This window comes from Limulus polyphemus, unplaced genomic scaffold (assembly GCF_000517525.1).
Source record: "Limulus polyphemus unplaced genomic scaffold, Limulus_polyphemus-2.1.2 Scaffold2528, whole genome shotgun sequence".
NCBI lineage: Eukaryota > Metazoa > Arthropoda > Merostomata > Xiphosura > Limulidae > Limulus > Limulus polyphemus.
Genome location: NW_013668138.1, coordinates 134,050 through 145,676, shown reverse-complemented (window position 1 = coordinate 145,676; position 11,627 = coordinate 134,050). Strand labels below are relative to the sequence as shown.

Genomic DNA, 11,627 nt, shown 5'->3' with positions numbered 1-11,627 from the left:
ACAGGACAGTTCCTAAACCTTTTTGGTTGTAGAAAATACAGGACAGTTCCTAAACCTTTTTGGTTGTAGAAAATACAGGACAGTTCCTGAACCTTTTTGGTTGTAGAAAATACAGGACAGTTCCTGAACCTTTTTGGTTGTAGAAAATACAGGACAGTTCCTGAACCAATTTTCCAGAATAAAAGCACTGTGTATTAAAGATTCCAAGTTTTCTTTACTGTAGTGCTGTAGTTTAAAGTAGTTTTGGTAAATGTTTAGATATATGTATTAAAAATGTCAAGTTTCCTGTACTGTAGTGTTATAAAATAAAGTGGTTGTGGTGAATGCATATATGTGTGATTAATAATAACTTCCAATCAGATTAAGGTATTTACTTAGAGGAAAACTCAAAATCAAATTGTCCATCAATACAGCAAAGTAAATGTACTTCTCCTATGTTTCTGTATATAAAATCTAATCAAAAATATCTTAGGTGTGAAAAAAGGTGCAGCCAAAAAAGGGTTCAGTGTGCAACTTAAAGGAATGAAATCAAAATTGGCAGCTAAACTGGTAGCTACACTTATAGCATTGATAAGAATTTTACAGCAAATATCCATTAGTTAGCTAGCTAGGCAACATTTTTTGTTCAACTTTGGGCATGATGGTGGGTAAAAAAAATGTGTGGCCTAGCTAACTAATGAATGAATATTTGCTGTAATATTCTTATCAATGCTATAAGTGTAGCTACCAGTTTGGCCACCAATTTTGATTTCATTGCTTTTTAAATATATGATGATAGTTTTTCCACTCTAAAACATTCTCAATAGCTTCTTTATACTAAAGCCATGGAATTTAGATTAACAGTTTCTTGTCATCACCCCCATGCAATCAGTACAGCCATATCAAGCATTATTATTTATGCTAATTGCTTAATCTGATACCACGTGATGCTAAATGCTTTTTAATTAGGATAATTTAATAAAATTTGGTAAATTTGTGCTTAAAAGTTGGCAATGAATAATTGATAATAACTGTCTACCTGTAAAAATTTTTTGAAAACTTGAGCTAGAAACTTCTAATCTAGTTTGATTGGCCTAACCAATACTTGTGTATCTGCACATCCTTTCACCTTATAGTTTTGCTGCTCTAAGTCAACTGTCTTTAATCTGAGTGACAAAAAAACTAAAAAAGGGTTCACTTTTATTTACTCTTAGATGAAGCAGTTATAAAAATATTAAATTGATAGCTCACATGAATTCTTGCATAGGCAAGTGCAAACATTTGCATTAAGTATGTATTTTGTTTGTTGAATAACTTTGCACATGTGGCTTATATTTACACCAAATGAGACTCCTAATTGTAGGTTGTAAAGATCTATCAGTGTACCAAATTTGAAAAAAATCCATAAAAGTTAAGTATGTTTTTCTATCAAATAAAGTTTCTGTACTTTTGGTGAGAAGAAAATATAAATAGAAAGAAACTCAATCAAAATTGGAGATGTTATATCTCAAGTATTTCTTAATGGATTGCCTTGAAATTTGATATGTGAAGTAATATTCAAGTAGAGCACATCCACATAAAATATGTGATAGTTTAGATTATCAAAGTCTGAGCTACAGAAGGTGGACTATCACTTCTGTTAATAACACACAGTTTGTCCTGCAGGTTGTTTTTCTGGCCGCAAGACACACTACTGTGTGTTTGGATTTAGAATGCCTGTCTCATCAGTTGGGTATCTTCACTTTTTTCAATATTTTTGCCTGTAATCCCATTAATATTTTTCATATTCATTCATTTTAGTAGGTATAGATTAGTCATAAATACATAACTTAAAATAAAGTGCAAAACAGTTTTTATAATAAATGTATAAAAATACAAAAGTAATCACAAAGTAGTGGTATTTCATATAACTAATACTGTTAATGAAAGTAACAATAAATTAATATACTATACAAAGTATTATTATGTATTAGAATTGTTTACTTGTTATATTTTTTGTGCATACTCATACTGGTATCTCTGTGATGCTGTTCTGTTTTTGTGTGTGAACGAGTACTGGTAGTTCTGTTATGCTGATTTATGTGTGAACTCATACTGGTAGTACCATTATGCTGATTGGTGTGAACTCGTAAAGGTACGTAGGCAAATGTGGTAGTGATTTTGTGTTTGTTGATGCATTTAATCTAATTAATTCTGTTGCACTCATGAATCCTCATTCTTTTCCTCAGCAATGCCATGAACAGGTGTGTTTTGAATTTGCTTAGATTTGTGACTTTTCAACTTTCACTTGATTGAGTTTTATCTTACTCAAGATCAACTCACAGCTCAGTGTGAACTCTTCATATGCTGATGTGAGTAAAGATATTTTTCACCCTGAACAAAATACCAATAATTTGGTGGGAAGTTCTTTATCTATGGAAGACATGACAGCTATTGTCTAATGTGTGTGTGTGGGTCTGTGATGCAGCCAGGACTCTCTGCTTCAATCCCTTCCACTTACTTCCCATTCTTTCAAGCGTGAAGTTGAGAAGAATGAAGTTGAGTACCTTTTCCTGTCTCCAGGTTTTGTATTGGAAATATCCGTACCTACTGAGGAACATTCTCAGTCTTCCTTGGATGTACAGTTTTCACTCTCTTTTTTTCCATATCCTTTGACTCTTCCGTTGATTTATTACACAACCCTTCCCCTTTGTATTTATGACATTCCCTGACATTGCTATACACGCCAATTCCTTCCTAGATTTACTTTGTTCCTTCAACCTTACGCCTTGTCCCACTTGCCTGACTGATTCTTATGTTCTTGGGTATGGTCACTCAAACTTCACATTACTTTATCTCATTTCACCTCCTCTGCTTCTTTTTTTTTTCACTTAGTTCCATTGTTGTTGGGAACTTTTGGGAAGAGATACCCTACTTTCTTAAGTCTGTCTTCCTTCTTCCAGGACCTTCATTTTGCCCTTTTTCTTCATTCTGAGGTTTTTGGTGGCATCCCCAATTCTCTTGAATCACAAGCTGAAGCTTGGGTCTGTGATTCCATTTCTACATGGATAACTGGCTTCTCCTCACCCATTCCCACATGGAATCCTCTGAACAAACTTCCCTTTTTCATCACAAAGCCACTCATTCAGGGTGGCTTGTCAAAATTTTGATGTACTTACATACAACTACCCAATATCTCATCCATCTGGGGGTTCTTTTCAACTCTCACCTCAGCTGTATTCAACTTTCTACAGTTTGTTTACAGGAACTCGAGCATCTGGTCACCACCGTTAGCACCTCACTTTCACATTTTGTGAGAGAGGTTCTATCTGTTCAGGTGACCATGGCTTCTCTTGAAATCCTTATTCCACTTGGCCACACATGTCTCCTCACCAGTCCTCCTCCCTTCCTTCTCTACTGAAGGAACTTTGTTTGGTAGCTAGACTGTTCCAATATCACCTCTTGCATTCCTTTACCTCCTCCCAAACTGGACTTTCACCTTTTCATGGATGCTTCTCTCTCTCTGGATGGGGATTATCACTGAATGACTGTCTTTGAACCCTGGAAGAGAATTTGCTACATGTAAATGCTCTCAAATTGCTCACTGTCTGTTGGGCATACTCTCATTTTCTTCTCCTTGTTAATCATTAGGTGATGATCCACTAGGAAAATTTCACAGATGTGTCTCGTATCAACTGTCAATGGAGGCACCTAGTCCAGGACCTTCTGCTTTTAGACATTGAACCTCTTCTTATGGGCCCATTCCAGTCAGTAAGTTTAACAGCCTGTCATGTTCCAGGTACACTGAACGTTTTCACAGAACATCTTTCTTGACGAGACCATGTTCTACCCATGGAATGGTCCCTCCGTCTTTTGCTGATATCTGCAAATTCTTTCAGTTATTCCCAGGTATTATGTTTGATATATAAAACCCAACTCTATTGTGATGAAGTCCATCTATTCTGCCACTATAAAGAATTGTGTTGTTGCCAACGTCCAGAATCCACCTATCTGATTTCTTGCAGGGCTAAAATATCTTCCTTATATTTGTTGATCATCATCACCACCAAGTTCTTTGCATAGCCAGCTCCGTGGAAACTTCATGTAGCAAAAGTTTCATCAGCAACAGGTCCAGCAATCTGAGGTTCCATTTGAGATTCATTAACAAATAAGGCTTTTACAGAATACAGTTGTTTACTCTATTCCAACCCTCATCTGGGCTTGAGACCAGTATGGGCTTCACACTGTTATATTAATGGCCAAGTTTGAAATACTAGAAATAAATTTGAAGTGGAATCTAATGTTTAGTTCCTCACATGTCACTGAGTTATACTACTCTTAACATACTTACAAAAATAGAACAAAGAAATTGTTTAAGAAAGAAGGGTGGTGATAAATCAGTATTTACAAAGATATATTTCACAAAACGAGAAGTTAAGATATCAGTTTTTGCCTGAAGAATCTGTTGCTAATATTTTACCACATAATAAGAAAAAAGATATGATGTGTGTTTAAGTATGTTTACATATAAGTTGATGTTTGTAGTATTTAAAACTTGTACACATATATTTATGTACACCTGTATATTTGTATATGCATTTTAAGGTATTTCTGTGTGTGTGTGTCTGTTTAAAACATTTTATACCTGTGCATACATTCTTTTATGTAATATATCATACGTTGATAAATGATTTTGTATGAATGACCTAATGCACTCGTGTCTGTTTCTGAAAGGTCTATGTTTTGATATACTTTAGTATCTCTGTATTAATATTTGTTTGATGTATTTTAATATCTATAAGTTCTCCAGATAAGGGGTGTATTTGAGTAATTCCTGACCAAAAATTAGCTATTGTGGCCTTAAAAAATATTGAGAAGCTGTTTTACTGCTTGTGGGAAAATGAATACAGCTCCTGCAACTTTAGCAGTAGTACAATAATTAATGGACACATTCTTGTAGCTTTCTGCAGTTCTGCTCAAGATCTGTACAGTTCATACAGTAGAGCTGCAAAACTTAGCACTCTCTAACTACCAGATTTTTTCTGCATTCATGAATGATCTAATTTGTTGTAGAAAATAAAATAGAAAGTTGTAATGTCATTATTTGTGTTTATGATGACAACATCTGGAGATTTAATTTCCTAAATTAATCCTGTGCCAAATTTCACCTTTTGAATAATTTTTAATTAATTAAATTACTTTTTATCACAAAATGTTACTGCTGCACTTTGTAAAAAATTTAAAATTACTCCTGCTGATAAAATTTTGGGAGTGAATACTCCTTATAGAAAAACATTACCTAGAACACTGATCTATGTGTTTTTATCTGTGCTTGGTGACTTGTAAAGTCTTCCTTTGGTGGCTCAGCAGTAAGCTTGAGGGTTTATTATGCTATGGTTTTTTGTACTGTTTTATGTGTGGATGTAAAGATGTGTAGAAAATTATATGGTAGGAAGTGTATATTAATGCTTAGCTTACTAATTTACAATGTATATAACTGAATACCATGTTTCTTAGACTTCTCTTAATTATTCCTGTACATGAGTAAAAATAACATTTATGGTTGTGAACAGTAAAAAATTACTAGGTTTCAATTGGAATAAAATGTTATACCTGTAAGTTACAAAACTATATGATTTAAAGTAATTGTAAAATAGGGATCAAAATCATTCTAAGGTTGTGTGTTTAGATGAAAAATATATCAAGTTGCAAATTAATTTTACTTCTTTTGATGAGTTATTTTACAGTACATTTCATAGCTAAGCCTACTTCAATACATTGCATTAAACCTGATTTAAAGAAAATCTGTTAGCAATTACATGACTACTGTTTAATTAGTAGATTCATAGTCTGTTAACAGATACACAACCATTATTGACCTGGCATGGTCTGATGGTTGACTGAATATGCCTGATTTTTCAGGTGTGTGAGCAATGTAATGTGATTGTTAATCCCACTATTCATTAGTAAAGAGTAGCCAAGAGTCATTATGTGATAGTAATTCCATGATCATTGTCTAATTAATGGCTTATTGGTTTGATTACTTGAATGTAACCACGTTTATAATGTAGATAGAAGTTTATTTTATGTTAAGCTCTTTTTACCCAGACCCTCTGTTAAGTACCATTAGGTTTACTAAAACATTTGAAAAGCCCATCTTATTGGAGTTTTATTTTAGTTGTTTGAGATAAATTCAAAGAAGCAACACAGAATTTTGTAATGATAAGATAAAGAAACTAGTGTCATATGTAGTGTTGTATGATATTTAGTGTCCAGTATCCTAGTTTTACAAAAACTCTTCTTTCATGACATTTTATCTCAATATTTTTATTACTTTTGTGTTGTTTTATTGATTTTTATAAAACCTTATATTATTATTAATCTGAATGTTATCTTCAAGGATTTTTTTTTCAAAACTGTATTATGTTTACTACATGTGCATCAGCAAGTGAAAAATAAAGTAATTTTCTTTAGTGATAAAATGTTCAAAATTTTCAAGAAATTTTGTTGGTGAAGCTGTTGGTTACAATTCACATATTCTTTGGATAATTAACCAACAGTCAATAGTAACATTGATATTTTTATCCTTTATAATAAAGTTAGGTAATATAACTCATTTGATTATAATTCAGTATTGTCCCCTAAAACATCAAACAGAACTATATTGACGTTTTCATGAATTATATTTTTTCATCTTCTATCTACTTAACCCATTGATTGTGGCTGCTCTAAACACATGCTAAATTTTTTCATGCTGTACACTGTATATGGTATACTTGCATTCAACTGCCGGAGGCCTGTATGGCGAATCATCAGCCAATAGATTAATTCATCAGAAAATTAATGTATCATTATCTTTTTATTATGACAAATAAAATTAAAACAATAGTGATTAATTCTGAAGCACAAGAAATATATTTTGGTATATCATTTTCTTTATGGTTGATATTAGTAAAACTATGCTAAATCATACAACCAGATGCCTAGAGTGTATAAGGGTTTCATTATGGTTGATTCGAAAACTATGCTAAGTCTTACAACCAGATGCCTAGAGTGTATAAGGGTTTCATTATGGTTGATTCTAAAACTATGCTAAGTCTTACAACCAGATGTCCAGAGTGTGCAAGTGTTTCTTTATGGTTGATTATAAAATATAGTAAAACCATGCTAAGTATTACAACCAGATGCCCAGTGTGTGCAAGTGTTTCTTTATGGTTGATTATAAAATGTAGTAAAACTGTGTTAAGTATTACAACCAGATGTCCAGAGTGTATGTGTTTCTCTATGGTTGATTCTAAAAGTTAGTAAAACTATGTTGAATCTTACAGCTGGGTCTGTATGCAATTAATTAATAAAGATTGTGTTTATTACAAGATCTTCAAAGTGCTGTTGTAATTACTTTGAGGGGGATTAAATTTTATTTATCTTTATATTTACATAGAGATTTGAACTTGCAACTTGAGCGGACATGTTTTCTCAGAATGCTGCTCTTCTAAACACTTGGGTACATGAACAGTATTAATATTTAAAGAAGTTTTCATTGCTTGATTCATCATTTTTTGTCATTGCTAATATACAACATGTAGAAATCATATTTTATTGGTGTGATAATTGAAAAATGCATTTTCAGTGAGTATGTTTTGCAGTATGTTGGAAAGATTCTTTATTAATGACAAAGGAAATTCATGGAACTTATTTAAGCAGACATAAATGACTTTGTTTACCACACAAATTGTAGTGCTTTCTGTTTTTTCTTTTAGGTAAAAAATACAAGTGTTCAATTTGCTTTTCTGAATTTGCTTTTGCATCTGGTTTGTATCGGCATAAACGTTACAAGCATGATGGAGCTCCTAGAAAAGGTTGTCTACTTTGTGGAAAATCCTTTTGCCGACCTGACAATTTGTCAACACACATGTGGACAGCACACCATTCTTATAAATCTAAAACAAAGGAAAACTTTCCATGTATGAATATTTAAAATAAATGTTTTTATGACTCGTCTGAAGTAAAGGTAACAAAAGAAACAGACAAGAAAAAACCATTTCTGTCTATTTTAACATTGATATTCAGTAAAGGTTTTAATCTGTTGTAAATAAATAATAGTTTTTTGTAATTTAATACTATACATCTGGCATACTAATATCAATTGAAAGTGTGAAATGTACTGTAAATAAAGTAATAATTCCTGTAATGATATACATGTAGCATGTTGATATCCATTGAAAGTTTCTAATAGATTGCAAATATAGTAATAGTTCATGTAATACTATACATGTAGCATGTTGATATCCATTGATATTGTAAATATAGTAATAGTTCAAGTAATTATATACGTGTAGCATGTTGATATCCATTGAAAGTATAATATATTGTAAATAAAGTAATAGTTTTTGTGTACATCTAACCTTGCTATAAAGTACAAGCTAAGTTTTTGTATTGTTTTATTCATTTGAAGATTTTGATCATAATTTAAAAAATGTGTATCAAAGTTTTTTCTCGTTATGTGTTATTTTATGTGCTGATGGAGTAATTCACACTTATACTGAAAATACTAAGAACCAGTCGTGCTGTATGTACAAACTTTCCTGAGATGAATTTATTAAATAAATCTTACATTTATAGCTGTTGAAAAACTACTGGTTTTAGTTGTGAAGTTTATAGGTATTTCATGTTGTAAAATAAACCATAATAAAATACAGAACAAATTTCATTATGTTTTGTGTCTTTATTAAAAACTCGATAAGACAAAGTTAAAATTTATACAATATTTTAAAACAACTTTATTAAAGTCACTAGGCCTTGCATAACAACTTCTGGTAGAAAAAAAAACAGTTGAAGAATCCATAATACTATTTATGTCTTTCCAGTTTTTCAAAGTATTATGGAAATGTTTAACATCATCTTATTGAGCTTTTAATAAGTACTTTACACAAGGCTGATCCAACCTGGTTTTAATTTTAAGTTTTCTATATGCAGTATGATAGTACTTATTTACTGATTGTGTATTTCTGAAGATTTCTGACACATTCTTTGTTTTGTGTCATTTATTGAAATAACATTCTTAAGTTTTTAATTATTTACAAAAAAATTATTTTTAGTTTCTAAATTTTAAATTGTTAAATGAACATTAATTTTTTGCAGAGGCCAAGTTTAGATGTGATGTATGTAATGCTCAGTTTACTTTTGGATCAGCACTTACAAGACACAAGAGGTTTCAGCACAAAAGAGCTTCATTACACTGTCCTATGTGTGGACGAACTTTTCGCCGACCTGACCATATTTCAGAACACATGAAGGCCAAGCATGGAGTCTTTGTTAACAAAAAGAAGAGTACAGATTCATTATTAAAAGAATATTTTTATGTGTAGGAAAATGAGACATTGTTCCTTGTTTTTTGATAAATATTTCCAGTTGTCATTTCTTTATCAAATACAAACAAATGAGATTTTTTTTCAGTAGCCTAATTTGTAACATTTTCATGTAAACCAGCTACACTTTGCATAAATTGTATTACTCATGTTTGTAATTTATAAATCTAGCTTACAAGGTTGAAATTAAAACTGAATTAAATTTGTATTAACCACAGTTAGATATAAATATACAATCACTTAATAAATGTGACCATGTTTATCATTGTTGTAAAAAATTAGGGTTTCTGCATCTGTCTGGAATTATAAAACCTGAGGGATGATTTGTAAATGCCTTATTCGTAAGTTGTTGAAAAGTTTCTAATAAAAATTCTCATGTTTAAATATGTGCATCAAACTTTGTAAGATGTTAAAACTTCAGTCATTTTATGTTGACATACATCTAATTTGTACTTTGTTAAATGACATTCATATTTCATCAGAAAGTTTCTTTACTAGAATATTATACACAATATATATATATATTAATTTTAACTGTCATATGTAACAGGTTTCTGTTTATTTTAAAACATGTAACTTAACAATGTGTTGTACACAAGCCTGAAGTTTTTCCTGATAATTCACATACATTCTTGTACACATGTAAGCAGTGATCACCCACTTGCAGTAAGGCTGCCTTCGTCATTTCTATATGTTTCTGTTTAAACCTAGTCTCAGTGTAAGAAGCAACCATATTATAGTTTCAGCTTGAAAACACACACTGTTGCGTATATGTGACGAGAGTTCAAATGTTTATAAAAGTGAGTTGTGCTTAATTTTGATCAATTTTTTTTTAGTTTATTAGGTATTTCATGACAATTTTTGAGTTTGATATCAGTTTAGCCATGATGAAATGCTACCTGAAGAACTTTAAGCAAATATTTTTATATCTGTTTTTTTCTTCATTCCCAAAATACTATAATTTATAAGTTAAGTGGTAATTATTCAAAAATATGTAAAATTATTAAAATTTGAATTGAATGGTACATGTGTTGTAAAGTGTGTGTGTGGCATATAATCGTTTATACAATAACCTAAATCAAAACTGGTAATTCCAAAGGAATGTTTTATAACTATTTTAGTAGCTTAATATTTTAGCTTTAAGCTTTCATTAAGAGTTCTACATACAGTGAAAAATAGATTGAATATAAATAGTTAGTTTATCTTTGAGCAATGAAACTTGTAAATAATTTCTTTTGAAAGGGACATTTGAGAAGTATATTGTTATGATATAGTATCACAAAGAAATGTGTAACAACTACACTTAACAATATTTGATAAATACATTAATATGATACAATATAACAAAGAAATGTGTAACAATACACTTAACAATATTTAATAAATACATTAATATGATACAATATAACAAAGAAATGTGTAACAATACACTTAACAATATTTGATAAATACATTAATATGATACAATATAACAAAGAAATGTGTAACAATACACTTAAAATTATATGATAAATACATTATTGTGACAGAGTATAACAAAGAAATGTGTAACAATACACTTTAAATATATGATAAATACATTATTGTGACAAATTATAACAAAGAAATATGTAACAATACACTTAACAATATTTGATAAATAAGCTATTATGACACTGTATAACAGAGAAGTTTGTAACAATATTCTTAAAAATGTTTGAGAAGAGTCCAGAAAAATGAGTCACAATACACCAGGTTGTTTTCCTTACAAACATTAAAAAGAAATGTTTTGTGGCTTTCATTTTTCTTTACATCTTGGTTGTCTTTATCATTGTACTAACATAATACAACAAAATGGAACGTTCAAAATATAGAAAGTTTAATTAGGAGTACAAAATTTATCACTAACTTACTTACTCTGGCATGATGGGTTTATTGAGATCGTTGGTTATTGGAACTAATGATCTACATCTTATTTAGCCATCATCTAATTTAGCTTGTCTTTCCATCTTGTCCAAAGCCATCTTCTTGCTTTTATGCTTTTACAAATACTTTATATTATTTTTGTCTGCGTACAACAGTTGACATCTGTAATAATGTATTAGTTGATGCATGTCGCTGTTTAATATTCCTTTCCACTGCTGAATTTTGTTATTCTAGACTGGACTTCATGTTTATATCTGTAATAATGTATTAGTTGATGCATGTCGCTGTTTAATATTCCTTTCCACTGCTGAATTTCGTTATTCTAGACTGGACTTCATGTTTATATCTGTAATAATGTATTAGTTGATGCATGTCGCTGTTTAATATTCCTTTCCA

The 11,627-nt window shown here is 30.8% G+C and overlaps 1 long non-coding RNA gene across 1 annotated transcript in view; it reads left to right on the top strand.

Moving 5' to 3' along the window:
- The window catches only part of LOC111087719, a 12,637-nt gene extending 2,927 nt beyond the window's left edge, over positions 1–9,710 (top strand). Inside the window, exons 2-3 of the long non-coding RNA XR_002612377.1 lie at positions 7,719–7,969; positions 9,100–9,710. This is a non-coding gene — a long non-coding RNA (uncharacterized LOC111087719). The remainder of the gene's footprint in view (positions 1–7,718; positions 7,970–9,099) is intronic.
- The last annotated feature ends 1,917 nt before the right edge of the window (positions 9,711–11,627 follow it).